Source organism: Bos indicus, chromosome 14 (assembly GCF_029378745.1).
Source record: "Bos indicus isolate NIAB-ARS_2022 breed Sahiwal x Tharparkar chromosome 14, NIAB-ARS_B.indTharparkar_mat_pri_1.0, whole genome shotgun sequence".
In the NCBI taxonomy this organism is placed as follows: Eukaryota; Metazoa; Chordata; class Mammalia; order Artiodactyla; family Bovidae; genus Bos; species Bos indicus.
Window position 1 is genome coordinate 14,571,283 of NC_091773.1, and position 19,426 is coordinate 14,590,708.

Consider the following 19,426-nt stretch of genomic DNA (forward strand, 5'->3'; position numbering starts at 1 on the left):
TGTGATATCGGGAAATTCTATTATACTTTGCTGGCTTTGTTTTTTGCTTGTTTGCCTGCATTTTTAGTCACTTGAGAATTGAGACAGTGAAAGAATTTTAACTTGACCACTTACTAAATTTTGACAAGAATTTCTCTGCACACAAATATCTCCCTTTAAGAACAAGACCCATTGTCACTATTTCTCTTCTCAGTGTCCTTAGCTGGGGATTTCAAGGTACCCTGGATCCTCAGCACACATTGGTAAGAGTGGATGTCAGGCAGAGTACCAGGGATGTAGACTTGGCTCAAGAGTCCAGAACACTGTAATAAACTCTGTCTCAGTTTGGTAAGAATTGATACCCATTAATATCCAAACAAGGGGTACATAAGTATATAACTTTCCTGAGAAGCCTGGATAAAGCTTACCTGTCTCCTGAGAATCCTGTATGCAGATCAAGAAGCAACAGTTAGAACTGGACATGAAAAAACAGACTGTTTCAAAATTGGGAAAGGAGTACGTCAAGGCTGTATACTATTACCTTCCTTATTTAACCTCTATGCAGAGTACACCATGCAAAATGCTGGGCTGGATGAATCACTCAAGCTGGGAATCAAGATTTCTAGGAGAAATATCAACAACCTTGGATATGCAGATGATACCACTCTAATGGCAGAAAGTGAAGAGGACCTAAAGAGCCTCCTGGTGAGCGTGATAGAGGGGAATGAAAAAGCTGGCTTAAAACTCAACATTCAGAACTAAGATCATAAAAACAACAACAGCAAAAACTAAGATCATGATATCTGGTCCCATTATTTCATGGCAAATAGAAGGTGAAAAAGTGGAAGACTTTATTTACTTGGGCTCCAGAATCACTATGGACAGTGACTGCACTGATGATATTAAAAGATGCTTGCTCCTTGGAAGGAAAGCTACAACCAACTTAGACAGCATATTAAAAAGTACTTTGCTGACAAAGGCCCATGTAGTCAAAGCTATGATTTTTCCAGTAGTCATGTACAGATGTGAGAGTTGGACCCTAAAGAAGGCTGAGCACTGAAGAATTGATGCTTTTGAACTGTGCTGCTGGAGAAGACTCTTGAGAGTCCCTTGGACTGCAAGGAGATCAGTCAATCCTAAAGGAAATCAATCCTGAATATTCATTGGAAGGACTGATGCTGAAACTGTAGCTCCAATACTTTGGCCACCTCATGTGAACAACCAACTCATTGGAAAAGTTCCTGATGCTGGGAAAGATTGAGGGCAGGAGGAGAAGTGGGTGACAGAGGATGGTAGTTGTATAGCATCACCAACTCAATTAGTTGGATATGAGTTTGAGCAAACTTAAGGAGATAGTGAAGAACAGGGAAGTCTGGTTCACTGAGGCATGGGGTCACAATGAGCCAAACACAACTTAACTACTGAATAACAAAAGCAAAGTACATAAGTATCTAGGAATACTTAATCCAGAAGTAATTAATGCATTACATAGAGAGTGCTGAGGTAACAGTAAAACAACTGAGCATCCAGTAATAACTCAATACGAATACTAATCACAGGCAACATGTATAAAGTGTGAGTCATCTGGCTAGAAAAAGTAGAAATCAGTCTCAGTGGCTTCAGAGGAGGGTTGTACTAGGAATGTAGAGGTGAAAAGAGGAAGACTAAGACAGAAATCCAGAAAAACAGGGCAAAATGGTGGCAGAGAGGGGAAAATGGTTAAGAAAGTTGACATCTGGCAGGAATTTAGTGAACACTTTGACACAGTGTTGACTAAGTCTTGAACCTTCTCTCTGATGAACCAATGTCTAAGCTGAAAATACCATGATGAATGAACCACGAGATTTTTGCTTCCAACCAAGATGGAGTTGGAGTGACATCCATCAGATTTACCCCTCTACCTAAAACAAATACAAAATTAGACTAAAATAGATAAAACAATGATTTCAAAACAGTGGAGATGGGAAATGAAGGGCTGAATCTCTAGAGTGGGAGACAAATGATCCAATGAACACTACAATTGCCCTAGTAAGAGAATTTTCAGGCTGTGGTTATAAGGAGTAACCCTTGAGTTGAAGAAATGGAGTCTGGGAAGACCAAGGTGATTATATTGTCAAGTATTGGAAAAGAGAAAGCTGCAAAGAGAAAGCTTCACACACTTGAAGAGAATCTCCATTGACTATCCAGTGGAATACTGACCAGTGAATGCCTGTGGGGCTAAATACTGGAGGCCAGAGAAAGCTCCATCTAAAAGGATTAGAGAGAATAGCACTCCTGCAGTTATGAATATCCTGCATATAAAGAAGAACCAATAAGCCAGCCGAAGAAGAGGAGAGATGTACTGAGATTGACCACTTAGAAGTAGAGCTTAGGGTACAGTGTGGAGAACTGATTAAAAGGAAAGAAATCCAAATCAAAATAAATGTACAAAAATGACAGGGATTATTAACTTTTTTAAAATATAGAAATATAGACACTTACTATGCTCTAGACACTGTGTTAGATTAACTCCATGCACAATCTTATTTAATCTAATCACTAACTGAGGTCAGAGAAGACACATAAATTGCCCAGGTCACATAGCTAATAAGTAGATGAAATGGGATTCAAGTCCAAGTATGTGGTTCCAAAATCTGGTTGCTAAGCCGTACTGCTTCCTTTCCTGGAATTGGCTAATTCAGCCCTAAGACTACAAATCAAAGTCCTACATCTGTCCTGGAAGCAGAACATTAAGAGCACCATCCTTTACTTGACACCTGACCGTACATAAAAACATTAATATGACAATAATAACAACTGGTGTTTGTTTATTATTTAGTTTGCATCAAGTCTATGTGCTGTACCTACATCCATTCATTTAGTGCTCCTAACAAGCAAGAAAGAAGTCTATTTATTTTTGCTTCTGAAGAGTCTGGCCGCCAGAGCAAGTATATTACCCACCCAGGCGTTTCACAGTTCACTGCCCTTGCATCAGCCAGACCCCCGGACTTCACCGCAGAAAAGACATCAGCACCATGCCAAAGATTAATGTGTAAGAAAAGGCAGCATTAAAGAAGAAGAATATCACAGCTAATAAACTAGCTTCTCTTAAACTATTTTAAGATCTTTATTTATGTAAAAATGCTGAGACCAGAGTGGTTGCTTAATATTATGGGACAGTTGGAGCCTTAACCAGGATAATGTGAACTTTGATTTTTTTTTTTCTAATAACCACAGAATTTAAATATCATGCACCAAGATTGTTTTGCTGTTCTCTTAGTAAGCCAAATGTTTAGCAAAATATACAAAACTTATTCAGTGCTTCTCCCCAGGAATAAGCCTCTGGGTATTCTTTGAATTCATGACTTCCTAGCATATCATTTTTTGTCCAAAGCAATACACTCACCTCTCTTTTTTGCTGCTTAGAATCAAAAACAGTAATGAGTAGGGCAAGTCAACTGTTATGAAACTACTATTTTTCAGTTAAAAGAAGCAACTGTGAACACTAAATTTTTCCATTAACTCAAAAAATAAGAGTTTCCAGGCAGTGTACCCAATGAGGGGCTGTTTTGACTGAAGAAAAGATAGTTGCCTATTACAACTTTCATCTGATACTCTGTGTGTGTGTGTGTGTGTGTAAGTACACACACGCATGGTGAATAACACAGAAGCAGGAATGTAGAAGGACATATATGGACCATTACAGCATATTCTTATCATAAGATCATAAAACATGGTACTTATTTTTTTCAATCACCCAGGATATTATGTGAGCATGACTTCCATGTTCAAACTGAAGTCTGTGGAGCATAATGAAGATAGATAGGGCTCTGAGGTCAGACAGTTCTGTAGCAAAGTGGGGAGAAGAGGAATGGTTGACGTACAGAAGTCTCAAGTAAAAACTTCAAGTAGATGAGTAGATGCTTAGGATGATAGGTTTGGCAGAAAATAGTGGATATTAGTTAAAAAGATTCAGAGTTCAAGGACTAGATTTTCCTCTTAGGAATGATGAGGGAAGAGAAGGCAGACTGTAATTCCACTCCATTCAATTCAATATGTAATTCTTGCAACCATGAATGCTCCATCCCAGTGCTTGGCACTGGGAATACAAAGGTAAATGAGATCTTTTCCCTGTCTTTGTGAAGCTCATGTTCTGCAGGAAGAGAGATTAGAGAGAAACAGAGGAATATTTATGAACAATTAACTCCAATTCATTTTGAAAAGTGTTGCCAAAGAGAGATAAACAAGATGCATAAAATAGGAAACTCCAGCTTCCATGGAAGTTACAAAAGACTTTGGAGTGAGTATATTGGTTAGCAATGTGCTAGGTGCTATAATTAATTAATCCCAGCTGTATAATAGCTCAAAATAACTTTATTTGGGCTTGTGTAACAGTGGGTTAGTGGGTGGATGGGTCAGTAAATCAAGTCTCCACCATGGAGTATTTCAAAAAGCCAGATTGACAGAGGTTCTGCCATCTTCAATGCAAATCTCCCCAGATCTTCATGCATTTCTCCTTGTCAGTAGGCAAAAGGGGAAAAAATATGGATACACCAATTCAAGAGGTGTTTTTAAGTCATGTCCAGGAATGGAAATATGACTATGTTTATGTCCCATGACTAGATGTAAGACACAGGGCTACCCTACAACATAGGAGGTTGAGAAATGTAAAATAGCTGTGTAGACCATGAAGAAGAGGAGAACATGATTTTTTTGTGAACAGCTAGCAGTATCTGTCCCAGGCAGTAATATCCGAGCTGAATTTTGTAGGACAACAAAGAGTTCACTAGTTAGAAGGCCTGAGGGTGCACTCTGACTATACATAGAAACAGTCCAGGCAAAACTGAACATTCTACTCATCCTTTCTTTTCTATGACCTACCAGTCACCCTTCCCTGTCACCTCTGAAAAGTTTGTTTTCACAATTGTCCCCAAATACATCGGAGAGAAAAGTAAAGAATCAATCATGTGCTCCTAGTGTTACATGCATTTATAGCAGGGACTGAGTGACTGAACTGAACTGAACTGAAATAATTGTGAGGCTATAGTCTTTCAATGCTATACTGTCTATTAAGGGCAATCAATCTTCTCTGAGGCTAGGCTAGAGAGTCAGAAAAATTTGAAAACATTTATGCCATCTTCCACGCGGAGACAAAATAATTTCACTGAGTGATTCAGTAAAGGGACATCCAGGAAAATAAAAGTTATGCCAAATAAATTAGAGAAACATAAATATAGGGAATTAGTAACAAAGATGCCAGAAGAAGGGATGTCCCTGGTGGCTCAGGCAGTAAAGAACCTGCCAGCAATGCAGGAGACCCAAGGTCTATCCCTGTGCCAGGAAAATTCCCTGGAGAAGGGAATGGCAACCCACTCCAGTATTCTTGCCTGGGAAATCCTGTGGACAGAGGAGCCTGGCAGGTTACAGTCTAAGGGGTTTCAAAGAGTTGGACACCACTGAGCAACTAACACTTTAATGCTAGAAGAAATGAAAACATGGGAAAGGTTTAAAAAAAATGAAATTAAAAACTCTAGGAACCAAACCTTATCTTGAGGGTGGATGTACAATAGGTCAGGGTTGGATAACCAGATCAGGACAAAACATCAGAAGCTAGAATCTAGAATCACAGTGATTCTGGTCAACATGGCCTAAGCCCAGGGAGGGAGGGATTGTGTTCTGGGAGGGAAGGTGCTGGAGCACAGAGAAAACATCCCTTCTAGAGGCTCTGCCCATGGCAAAGAGAGAGATAGACAAGCTCCCCAGCCCCCTCTTCTCTGTCTTTTTTTTTTTTTTTTAATGTATTTTTTTCACTGTCTTTTCAGTCTGTCTCCAGGGATTCCTACCGGCTCCTCTAAAGCCTCTATTGTTTTCAGATATCTGCTCTCTCCTGATACTGAAAGAGCAGGAAGTGGATCTGAGAGCAAGTAAGCAAATGATTGTTCACCTGACCTAATTGTATTCAAAACAGCTAGTTCTTCCACTTGAGGCAAGACTGAAGGGTAATTTTTATTCCCTGCACTTGAGGGTCACAAGAGCCCTGTCCTGTTTCCTTTTTGCTGTTGTTCTTTTCCTGAAGTGGTAGAATCTTTCACCAGCTCGGTTAATAGGAAAATCGAATATGGGATTTTTCCTTTAGAGTCTCTGCAGTTAGGTAAAGAAAAGGATACAAATTTAAACTTTGGAAATGAAAGAGCTATTTGATTTCCTCATCCTATATGTGAAGAATCTAGTTCACAAAATTAAAAATGTAAGTGATTAGATTGGTTTATATTTCCATAATCCTCTATGATAAAGGATTGAATAGTTCTAGACTTCTCAAAATATTTCACATTTTGCTGTCAGTCACTATCCCTTTGAAAAGTAGTAAGTCCAGAGAAATTATTCCCTTTGCATAGGACAAGAAAAAGTTCAGGAGTGAGTAAGTGCCTTGCACTTTGCCACTTGGTTGGAGTATAACTTCTTTCTCTCGGTTTTTCATATGAAAAACAGATCTCTTATTAGTTGTACTGCCTATATCACCAGTACGTTTACATCTTGAAAAGAGTTGAGTACACTACAAATCCTTTGTGATACAGAATTATAGGTTTTACTGCTTTTACAGAAAGCAGTCATCACTCTTTACATTCAAAGATAATAGAATTAGGATTACAAGTATCTAAGAGAGATGCTCCTGTCCAGGCTGTTTCAAACTCTGCAAAATATTGAAATAAAAATACATATTTTAGTGTAAATTTTGATGTGTCTGCCATAACTTGGGCTTCCCAGGTGGTGCTAGTAGTAAAGAACCTGCCTGCCACAGCAGGAGACATAAGAGACATCGGTTTGATCCCTGGGTCGGGCAGATCCCCAGGAGGAGGACATGGCAACCCACTCCAGTATTCTTGCCTGGAGAATTCCATGGATAGAGGAGCCTGGTGGTCACCGTCCATAGGGTTGCAAAGAGCTGGACCTGACACGCACACCATAACCTTATGGGGAGACACAATAAATAAAATAGATGAAAGCAAAGCTATTCTTGGTGGAGTGGTTGTGTGGGATAGAGTCATCATGACTTGTCTCCAGCCCCCTTATCTTTATAGGCAGCTTTCAAGGCAATTCTTCAAAAACTTTGGAGTACAACTTAGTGCATCTTGAATACCATAGGATAAAAAGACATTTTAGATATTATAGTTTCATCCATTGCTAACATTTTGATTAAAATTTTTGATATTGCATTTTTGGGAATGAATAAATTCTCAGGTTCACATAAGTGTTCAACTGGCATTGGCCCTTAATAATAAAGAAACTACTTATGAACTCTAGTCCATTGATCGGGCTTCCCTTGCAGCTCAGTTGGTAAAGAATCTGCCTGCAGTGCAGGAGACCTGGATTTGATCCCTGGGATGGGAAGATCCCCTGGAGAAGGAAATGACAACCCACTTTAGTATCCTTGCCTGGAAAATCTCATGGACAGAGGAGCCTGGTGGGCTGCAGTCCATGGGGTCGCAAAGAGTCAGGCACGACTGAGCAACTAACGCTTACACTTTTACTTACAGCCCATTGATCAATGTCTACCTTGATGCCAAAATCACAGTTTTTGATGCAACTACAAATGTAAATGTTCACTTACTTTTATTTGGGGATTTTCTATTGTTTTTATATACATCTAAAACTGATTTCTGTATGTTGACCTTGTATCCTACACTTTGCTGAATTAATTTATTACAGCTAATAGAGTTTTGTGGGTTTTAAAGGATTTTATGGGAATAAATATAATTTTACCTCTTTCTTTCCAATTTGATTGCCTGTTCTTTTTGTCTTGCCTAGTTTCTCTAGCTAGAACCTTCATGTAGTGCTAAATAGGCATCACAAAGGCAGCCATACTTGTCTCGTTCCTGATTTTAAAGGGAAGGAAAGCTTTCAGTCTTTAACCATTGAGTACAGTGTTCCTTGTGGGTTTTTAATATAAACACCCTTTGTCATGTTGAGTGAGTTACATTCTATTTTTAGTTTGTTCTACGTTATGAAAAGCTGCTGTATTTTGTCAAAAGCTTTTTCTTCATCATTAGAGATAATTGTTTTTTTTCTTTCTTCTATTAATATGATGTATTATATTGAATTATTTCTTATTGCAACTCTTACATTTCTGAAATAAACCCCACTTAGTTATGTATAATTCTCATAATTTGGGACTCGATTTGTTTTGCTAGTATTTTGTTGAGGCTTTTAAGATCTTTCCCTTTTTAAAAGCCGTTTATCTATCTGGCTGTGCCAGGTCTTAGCTGAAGTTTGCAGGACCTTTGATCTTCACTGAGGCACATCTGATCTATAATTGCAGCAGGGGAACTCTTAGTTGCAGCATGTGGGATCTACTTCCCTGACCAGGGATGGAACCCAGGTCCCCTATATTGGAAGCATGGAGTCTTAGCCACTGGACCACCAATGGTCTAGTCCAGATCTTTCCTTTTTAAATGGAATAAAGTTATAATTATATTGTGATGCAACACAATATAATTTTTGTGTTATTTTGCAACAAATATAATATTTGTAGAGTGACTTTGTATCAGCTAGAAAATCCTAATCTTAATTTTCAGGTAGGAAATTTGTTTCTGTCTGAACTTTAAGGTCATTACCTCTATATTGCTTTGAAATATACTATAATTTAGATTATCTAGTCATCCACACTGAAATTTCTCCAAAATTAATCTGAGATCTATAGACTGCCTTGCCCAAATACAGATGATTTCAGAGAAAATGTACTATTTGCCTTTGATATCAAAATTACAGCCTTTCCAATGTAAATATCCTAGGGATTGTCAATTAAGAAATTTGAGATTTTTTGAAAGTCATCTTCATGAATTATAGTGTTATAGACTTAGGTTCTAGAATCAGACAGGCCTAGATTTAAAATAAAACTCAATACTTGAGACTTCTTATATAAGTTATTTAACATCTCTATATACCTATTTCCTCATTACTATTCATATTACAACAATGGTATGTACTTAATAGTATTCCCACAAGCATTAAATGAGAAAATGCAAGTAAGTCATTTAGAATCATGATTGGTACACACTGAAGATTCAGTTAATGATGGCTTTTATGATAATTATCTTATTGGATTCCAGACAATCAACGTCTCTATTCTCACTTAGGTTTAAATCTGTTTAGAGAGAATTGGTTAGTCACTCAATTACATATGTTTATAAATTTCCTGTACATATTTCTAAGCAAATATTAAATAATAGAAGAAAAGGAGAAGTGAGCATGGGCAAAACAATGATATAGTAAATGCTTCCACTTTTCCCAGAAATATGTGATGTGACACTACAAAGTCAAAGTAGCTCAAAGTGTTCTTGACTGGAATTAAGAGGCATGAGGTTGTAGAGGGATAAGGGCACAGCCAAGCCAAGCAAAATGAGTGGGCTACCTTAACATTTCCATGAAAAATTTATTGTACATTAAGTTAATGTGTTAATTTTCATATTAATGTACCATTCTATAAGAGGTAATTTAAAGAGCTATTTAGGATCTGTGATAAATATTATTCTGTTAAAAATAATTATAAACCTTTCTTATGATATCTTCTCTCTGGGAGAATTTTACTTTCTATTTCACTGACATCAGGTTTGTCCATGTGTTTGACTTCAGCCAATGAAATGTGAATGGATGTGATACGAGACTTAGCAAAAATTTAAGAGCCAAGAGTAGTTGTAACATTTCTCTTCTTTCCTCTGTTGTAAGATTTGTACTGTCTCAAATAGAGGCTGTTCCTTGAATTCAGGTCTGAAAATGGACACAATATGGAACAGAACTTCAAACAACTTGTAGTAGACAGGTTTCCTATAAAGAAATTAGCCTTTGTTATTATAAGTCATACAGACTTTGGGGTTAATTATTGCTATAATTTTGTCTAAGGGAAAAAATGTTCTTCCAAAACAGTTTAAGTGTTGTTCATGGTAAAAGGATATTTTAATAATGCAAATGCATAATTTTATAGGATTATTAAAAATGTGTATGCACTTTTATGTGCTATAAGAGGGAGGAGCTCAAGATGGTGGAGTGGGACTTATTCCAGGGACACAAAGATGGTTCAATATCCTCAAATCAACCAATGTATTATACTACATTAACAAAAGAAAGGATAAAAATCACATGATTATCTCAATAGATGCAGAAAAAGCATTTCACAAAATTCAAAATCCATTCATGATAAAAACTCCCCAACAAAGTTGGTATAGAGAAAACATATCTCAACATAATGAAAGTCATTTATGGCAAATTCACAGCTAACACCACATTCAGTGGTGAAAAGGTAAAACCTCTCCTCTAAATTTAAGAATAAGACAAGGATGACCACTCTCACCACTTCTATTTAATAGAGTTTTGGAAGTCCGAGTTATGCAATCAGTTAAAAAAGAAATATAAAAGGCATTCAAATTGGAAGGGAAGAAGTAAACTGTTCACTATTTGCAGATGGCATGATACTTTATATACAAAACCCTAAAAGTCTCCCCCAGAAACTATTAGAATTAATAAATGAATTTAGTAAAGTTGCTGGGTAAAACATAAATATACAGAAATCTGTTGCTTTTCTGTACACTGGTAATGAACTATCAGATAAAGCAATAAACTGCATGAAAAATCAAATCAGAAACAAAAAATACCTAGGAGTAAACTTAATCAAGGAGATGAAAGAACTAAATTTTGAAAAGTATAAAACAATGATGAATGAAATTGAAGATGGTACAAAGAAATGGAAAGATATTTTGTGTTTATAGATTGGAAGACTTAATATTGCTAAAGTGACCATATTATTCAAAGCTATCTACAGATTTATTTCAATCTCTATCAAATTACCCATGGCATTTTTCACAGATTTAGAACAAATTATGCTAAAATTCATATGAAACCATGAAAGACCCAAAATAGCCAGAGCATTTTTGAGAAAAAAAAGAACAAAGCTGGAAGCATCATTCTCCCTGACTTCAGTCTATACTACAAACCTATAGTAATCAAAACAGCCTGATACTGGCACAAAACCAGATATATAAATCAGTGGAATATAATTGAGACCCTAGAAATAAACCCACACACTTAGGTTAGTTAATTTATAACAAAGGAGGAAAAAAGATACAAAGGAGAAAAAAAAGTCTCTTCAATCAGTGGTGCTGGGAAAACTAGACAGGTAGGTACATATAAAAGAATGAAATATAACATTTTCATTGTACAGAAATAAACTCAAGATTATTAAAGACCTAAATGTAAGACCTGATGCCATAAAAATCCTAGAAGAGAACACAGGCAAAACACTCTTTGACATAAATCCTAGCAATGTTTTTTTGGATCTGTCTCCTAAAGCAAAAGAAACAAAATACTTAACTATACTTAAAACTCTTGCACAGTAAAGAAAACCATGGACAAAACAAGAAGACTGAATGGGAGAAAATATTAGCAAATGATATGACTGATAAGAAGTTAATATCCAAAATACACAAACAGTTCATACAACTCAATATCAAAAAAAAAAAAAAGAAAGAAAGAAAACCCAGATGAAGCAGATATTTTTCCAAGGAAGATATACAGATGGTGAAGAGGCGCATGAAAAGATGCTCAACATCACTAACCATCAGAGAAATGCAAATCAAGCCCACAGTGAGATATCACTTCACACCTGTGCAAATGGCTATCATCAAAAAGTCTGTAAATAACAAATGGCTAGACTGTGCTTAGTGAAATAAGTCAGAAAAAGATACTGGATGTTATCACTTATATGTAGAATCTAAAAAATATATAAATGAATTTAACAAAACAGAAACAGACTCACAACTATAGAGAACGGGTGGTAGGAAGAAATATTTAGTTATGACTCTATCAGAACCACTATCTATGAGGTTATTTTTATCATGATATAAATTGTAACAAATTCTTTCTGGAATTTATATTCAGACTGGACTTACAGATGATCCAAATTCAGAGTGGACTTACAGATGATCCAAATAGAAAATCATGTGAGAAATCAGCCTGAAAGTACTAGAGGGAGGATGGATCAGAGGGGATAGGGAAGGAGAAAGACAAAGTAAAGAGAACCAGAGCGAGAAAGAGAAATAGAGAAAGAATGGGGACAAGGGGAGGTTTTAGGCATCTATTAGAAAAAGCAGAAGAAAAATTCCTGGAGAATCAATTCATTCTGCCCTTCTTAGAGCAAAAGACCAGAAATAGCATTCATCTATGGAAATAAAGGTCAAAGAGTGCATATAATCTGTACCAGTCAAGCAGCTAGAGGGAAACGGGGTTCTAATTCCCACATTTGGTCCAGCGGAAGGGAGTGCTTTTCTCCTCTGAAACTGCTTTAACTCCATGTTTGTTGAAGGCGCACCTGCCTTTGTCTGAGTTCTGGAGAGCCCCTCTCCCTCTGCGTTTGTTTACTGTCTCCTCCTCTGCCGCCCACATGGCATTTTCCTTTACTTACAGGAGTCCTAAAGACCCGAAACAGCAGCAAGCAGATTAAAAATTAATAAAAGTCTCAGAGGGAGAGTACCAAGAGGCGGCTGGCTCTGTGATCGGCAATTTTTTGAGGTTCTTTAAATATCCAATTATTTTCAGGACCCCTACAGAACAGAAACTACAGGACATGGGAAATAGATTTTCAGGCCAGAGGGAATATATTTTTAAGCAAAAATTCTTTTAACTTGGAGAAGAGAAGAATTATGTTTTATAGTATTGCTCTTCATTGCCAACACCTCTCCCCCAAATCTCTACCTATTTTTTTTTCTCTCTTTTATAGTTTCCGGTGATGCACCCAGCAGGAGTGAGGAGAATTTATCTTCAGGATAAACTTCATTATTCTACAGTGTCTCTTCATTTGCCCAGGAGGTAAGGATGCTGTGTAGGGAAGAAAAAAAAAAAAAAGGCAAAATCAAACAAACAAAAAAAGGCAGTAAATGAATTAAAATCAGGCCTGAGAATATTTGGTGATATATTACATCCCAGCTCAAACAGGAAGAAAATTTAAATCTGACATGTCAAGGAATTGAGCACACGTTTTTAGATTACTATGTTTCTTTGGATGAAAAACACTTTCTTAAAGAGCCTAATGAATGTACCAAGCCATAAAATGACCTCTAAATACTGTAAAAACAAATCTATAGGAAATATTTCTCTACCACTTTCATTTTCAATTTCCTAAAACCTATATTGTGGTTAGTAAAATATTTATGCATTGCACTCCAGAAACATATTATTTATGATGCGCAATCAGGAAAGATTGCATCTGATGACCACATTTTCATTTAGCCATGGGAAGGAACAAATTGTCGTTGAATTACAAACACGGAAACCAATCAGGCAGGGTGCAAATAATTTGTTCAGCCTGAGACAGGGTTGTCAGGAAGCAGTGCTGTAATGTGATTCAGAGGAGAATCTGTGTTATCATTACCTTCCAACAGGTTGTCAGAAATCAGCAGACTGAAAGGGAGTTTTCAGCAAAGGCAGGAAAGATAAATCCAGGATAGAAAAAGATAATAATTTTTTTTTTTTTTAAAGAAATGTAGCGTTAATGGAATGCTGAATTATTAGCATTGCAGAAAGAAACAAATGTAAATTTTGGTACCTAGCAGAGTCAATTGACTATGACTTTTTTATACTGTGTGTGTTATTTTTCAATCAAATCTAATGTTCCTTTCCACCAGTAACTGTTAGCTTTAAAAAAGCAGAAACCTCAGGAGATCTGAATTATGTGTTCAGAATTGTCTATTAGGTCTTACTGTAAATCACTTAGCTGTATGAAACAAGACCTTTGTACGCCATTCTCCTGTCATAAGAAAAAATTATTACGTATACATTCTTGCATGCTACTATTGTAAATTGGATGGTGAAATTGCTTAGGGGAGCAAAACTAGAGAATAAGGAAACTTAACTACAAAATAATATCCCACTTAACATTATTGACCATGTATGGAGAACTTGAGTACGGAAAAAATTACTTGGAATTCTGATTGGTTATGACTTACATGACTCATGCTTCCTCTTTCTCTTGCTTTGGCTTTTGTTTTGTTGCTTTTGTTAATTGTATTCTTTATTTTTGGTTCACCACAGTATCCTTCTCACCAGACAAAAACAAACCACATTTATTAGTTGAAAAGTGATTACCCATAGGCGATAATATGTCAGTCTATTGCTCAAAAAGGCTTCCTTGATAGCTCTGTTGGTAAAGAATCCGCCTGCAATGCAGGAGAACCAGGCTCAATTCCAAGGTTGGAAAGATCTGCTGGAAAAGGGATAAGTTACCCACTCCAGTATTCTTGGGCTTCCCTTATGGCTCAGCTGGTAAAGAATCTGCCTGCAATGGGGGAGACCTGGGTTTGATCCCTCGGTTGGGAAGATCCCTAGAGAAGGGAAAGGCTACCCACTCCAGTATTCTGGCCTGGAGAATTCCATGGGCTGTATTGTTCATGGGGTTGCAAAGAGTCAGACACGACTGAGCCACTTTCACTTTTACTTCCATTGCTCAAAAAATGTCAGTGGCTCCCTGTTGCCTATAATATCAAAAAAATGTTTTCAGTGTAGCATCCAAGGACCTTCATAGTCTGTCCCCAAACTGCATGATAGAAAATATAAATAGTCTTGGAAGTCTGAATGTCAAGTCCTCACTACTGGGCAATTGGATCAGATCTGGCAATATACTTTGTCTGCATCTAGCGACCGGCAGAGTTTCTGTGAAGGATATGGCACAATCTACTCAGGTGTTTTCTGACTGTGACATTAGTTCCAAAGCGATGGCCTGGACTTCAGCTTCTGTCATTCTTATGATTGATCCTTCTTCTCTTTGTGTGTTTCCAGTTATCAGGGAAGTCTGATTTTCTTTTCTCAGTGTTCCAAGCTTCTAGCTGCTTCCCAGTATACAACAAAAATTTCTGGACTCTTATTGCTAAATCTTGCCTCATTCTGTTCTAAGTTCACAAACTGTTTTTTCTTCTTGTATCATGTCTTTTCCAATATGCTAGAGTTAGACTAGTAATTTAAATCAGGAAGAAAGGCCACACTAGTGGCATAGGGCCATTCCCAAATTGAGACCTAACTTCCATATTTAGACTTTGATACTGGCATTTTGAAATCAGTACGTGTCTAAGGTATGCCACTGAGGACTGTAAAAGTTTTTACCATAAAAAGCTTTTAGAAGAGTAAGTGTTCAATGGTGTTTAATAAGTGCTTTCTATTATCACTGATGTTGACTTATGAGCTCTAGACTCAGGCAGCACTTTTTCAAGGATAACCTTAAGATGATGGACAGAGAAGGAAAAGTCCAAAGCATCAATAATTACAATACCTGGAGAAGAAAAATCCTTGTTTGGGATAACTCACCTGGCATCCTTACAAATATCGACTCTTTGAAAACAGGGTCAGTGGAGACTGAGGAATGAATGCGTTTTCCTCCGTCCAGAAATATTTCCATGTCACTTGTCTCCAGAGAACCAGAATACTAAGAGAGAGAGATTAGACAAAACATCAGAAACTTGTGACTTAAGACTCTAGGGGAGAAAACATTTCAGAATATCCAGAAATTAATGATGAAAGAACAGTACTGTGAATCTCCTCTGGGATGAAGAGGAAGCCTTCAGAAGATACTTGATGTGTTTCCCTTTATAAGAAAAAGGTAGAAGGGGAAAGAAGGTAACACTTTGATCAGCTGGAAAAAAATAGTTTAGCAGTCATATCTTGCAAACACACCTAGCCTCTTCAATATAAGTGCATTACTAAGTGTCCATCAATGCTGATAAATTTAAATAAGACTAACCATGGTGATAAAAGGAGAGATGTGTAAGTATGGGGAAGTGTGTATTACCTATATTTAAGCAGTTTACCCAATATCTATAGATATTTCAACATAGAAAAATAATATTTTCAGGCTTCTTAGACATATTGATAGGTTATTTATTTTTTTAATTTTATTTTTTAAGGCATGAAAGTATAGTAACACATTTACAGGAGACTTGGAAAATACAGAACAAGATCACATATAGTTCCACTATATATTACAATTATTTTTTAAGTAGATAAATTAAGACTTTTTAATTGGAGTTTCAATATCAAACTCTCAAATATTAGTAGAATGAAAATACAGAGAAGTAGAAGGATATAGTAGACCTGAAAATCACTGTGAACCAATTCAGCATAATCAAGATTTATATAATTTTCACACAGCAGTAGGATACAAATTCTATTCAAGTTTCCATAGACTGTAAACTAGGAGACACTGGAACATATCCAGAGACATAAAACAAAGGGCAAAAATATTATGGTCTAAAACTGTTGAAATCTTAGAATATAGAATCTGTTGATTGGTTATTTCAATCAAATTGTTATTGTCACAGATTTTTCCCTAAAGAATTGCCTGAAATTCTATTTCCTTTCTTTCTGTATCTTTCTTTCTGTTCCCTCTGTCATTTTGTCATGCATTTAAGCAAACTCAAAACATTTATCCTTATTTAAGGCAGCATTCTACATGTGTGAGGCATGCAGTTCTTCACCCGAGATACCACTTTAAGCAAGAGTCATGGCTGCCAAAGTTACAGGTAATTCAGTTCTTCAAGAACTGATTCATAATGATACTGGAAGGTCTCTTTAATCCCAGACTTTATGAAAACAACTAAAAGATTTCTTGGAAATGGCTGAAACCTTACACACTTATCCACTTTATACCAAATGTTTCCTATGTGCCCTGGAAGACAGTTAAACTCCAGCAATGTAGGAAGATGATAATGCATCTTTCCTGGCTTCTGAAGGGTCGCAGTTTGGTTGCACAGTTAGTGAAGTAAAGCTGAGACATGAACCTAGGATTTCTGAGGATAAATTTAGGGCTGTTTATAATGAAAATAATTTCAATGAAATATTTGTCTTAGGGAAATTTGGGGGAACCACCAGAACATCCATTCTGAACTCATATCAACATCAGGTCATCATCAGAGGGTTTGGAATGATTCTTCTTAACCAGATAGCACAGATGGCATGCTTTGATAGATGAAAGAATTCAGGCAGCCTATGTAACCCAACTACTTCGTGGCTAGTGCTACACAGAGTCACATTAAAAAAAAAATTAGTCCAGCAACTAAGAATAATTCAAAAGCCATATTTAGTGAAGTATGTCTCAAAAAAGGCAGTAGAAGCAGAAGTTTTAAAGGGGTAAATACTTGGAAGGGATAAATTCTTTGAAGCTAACAAATCTTTAAAAATCCCCTTCTCCCACACCACTTCCTTTCAGTTTCTCTTTCACTCCATAATTGTCATAAATCTCTTGTTTCCCCCATGACACACACCTCAAAAACTTCCATGCTTCTCAGGCTTGCCTGTCTGGCTCAAGTCTTTTATTTCTTTCTTTCTTTTTTTTTTCTTTTCTTTTGTGTTATCCTTTGTCTTTTGTCCTGATTCGTACATAAGTAAAGGAGAAGCCAGAATTGACCTAACAAATAATACATTATTTGTTAATATGTCTCTGAAGAGGGAGAGAGAAGATGGCAAATGCTTATACTTTGATGTCATTCCTTTTATCCCCTTCACACTCAGACTTTAAAAAATGGAGTTAATATTGCATCCCACACCTTCAGAAAGGTGCTAAAAGGCCCTGCTTTTTAACTCACATAACAAATTGCTGTTCTGAGTCACCTAGAACATAGCTGTTAAGCTTGGATGTACAATAGATTCACTGGGAGCTTACTAACGTCTTCAGTAGCAGCTGGTTTTCACAGAAAATATGAGCAAATAAGATCTCCCAGTATGGACTTCAGTAGTGTACTGGGAGGTGAATGGCATATGAGAGAAAATTTTACTCACTTCCCTGTCTCTTAGGGACCCTTGAGCCACAAGTTAAATCTATTCTAAAGGGAAGGTGGATGGTGGACTTTTGTGATTAAAGCTTAAGAACAACCTGGACAGAATATAGATTGTTTTAATAATCATAATGCTTAAAGTGGCTGCTAACCAGCGGGGAAGGAAGATTCAACAGAACGGTTAACAGTAACTATGAGCAGAAGACATTGCATGTGTTTACACCTTGCAGAATTGAAGTTGCTCTGTCAGCAGGCAAAATATTCTTCCCGTATACCATGGTGTTTACTCTGTGTGTGTGTGTGTGTGTGTGTGTGTGTGTGAACATTTGACAAGATAAAACCTCTCCTACTTCTCTTCTTGAAAAGAAAAAGGCTATTTTCTTCTTTTCTTTCAGCTGAATTTTACAAGAACTTTTCAAGTTTCAAAACAAGATGTCAATTTTTGAGTGGAAATGCTGTAAATTCATCGATTATTAGGAAATTGGACATCTTTACGGTGACCACTTTCCAACCAGAAACACGTTAGTGCTCTCCTTTTATCAGACCCTCATTATATCTCTACACAATTGCTTTTTAGATACATTCTTCACATTTGGGAATTCATTTATTCATTCATTAAATAATGATTGAACATTTTCCACATGCTAAGCACTGTTTTAGAAACCGAAGATATGAAATTGAAGAGACTCGACATGATCCTTGCCCTGATGGAGCTTAAATCCTACTGAAAGGAGACAGAACATAAAAGGAAAGCAAAGAGAGAGTTGTTTTTGATGGTCATGCCTAGGACTTTTATATATCTTTGTACTGAAAATGTATATGTGTATTTTGAATTATTTCCTTAGGATAGAATTTCAGAGGTTAAATTCTTATATCTAAGATTATGAAAATGGATAAAGTTTAAACATACAGGAATTCTTTATAGAAGTAACCAGTTGTGACTGGATGGCACTACAGGTCACATTTCTTCAAGCCTCAAAGAGCCTGCAGGATTTTCAGGGCAGAAAATCGGAGATGTAGAAGAAAGGAAGCCACATTTGAAGAAAGGTGTTGGTAATGACTGGAGGTGAGGGAATTTGATCAGAGATGGCACCCCACTCCAGTACTCTTGCCTGGAAAAATCCCATGGATGGAGGAGCCTGGTAGGCTGCAGTCCATGGGGTCGCACAGAGTCGGACACAACTGAAGTGACTTAGCAGTAGCAGTAGACTTAATGATGACATATCGTCCAAGTTACGGAATCCTGAGATGGTCCTGCTCTGCCCTTCACATACCACACCCCTAAGAAACTCAACAATGTACCATACGATTCCCTACTCAGAAGAGGTTCAGAAATATTCTCTTGCTGCCATAGCACCTGGAGGGGAACCCTGTGGCCACAGAAACTCAACTTCAAAGGAAACCCTCAGGGGGCCTGTAGAGACAAAAACAAATTGAGAGGAAGAAGCTTCTGAAACACTGAGCAGAAGGATAACACTGTGCCATTTGTTTAGTAGTAATTAAGATTTGTCCACGCTGTCCTGCACATTCAAGACCTCGGAGATTAAAGTAACGTTAATGGACGTGGTCACACAACCTGGATCTCTGTCAGGATCACTGACTTAGCCTCTGACAACAGCTAAATCACTCCTTGGAAATCAATAAATATTTCCATTCCGATGCTT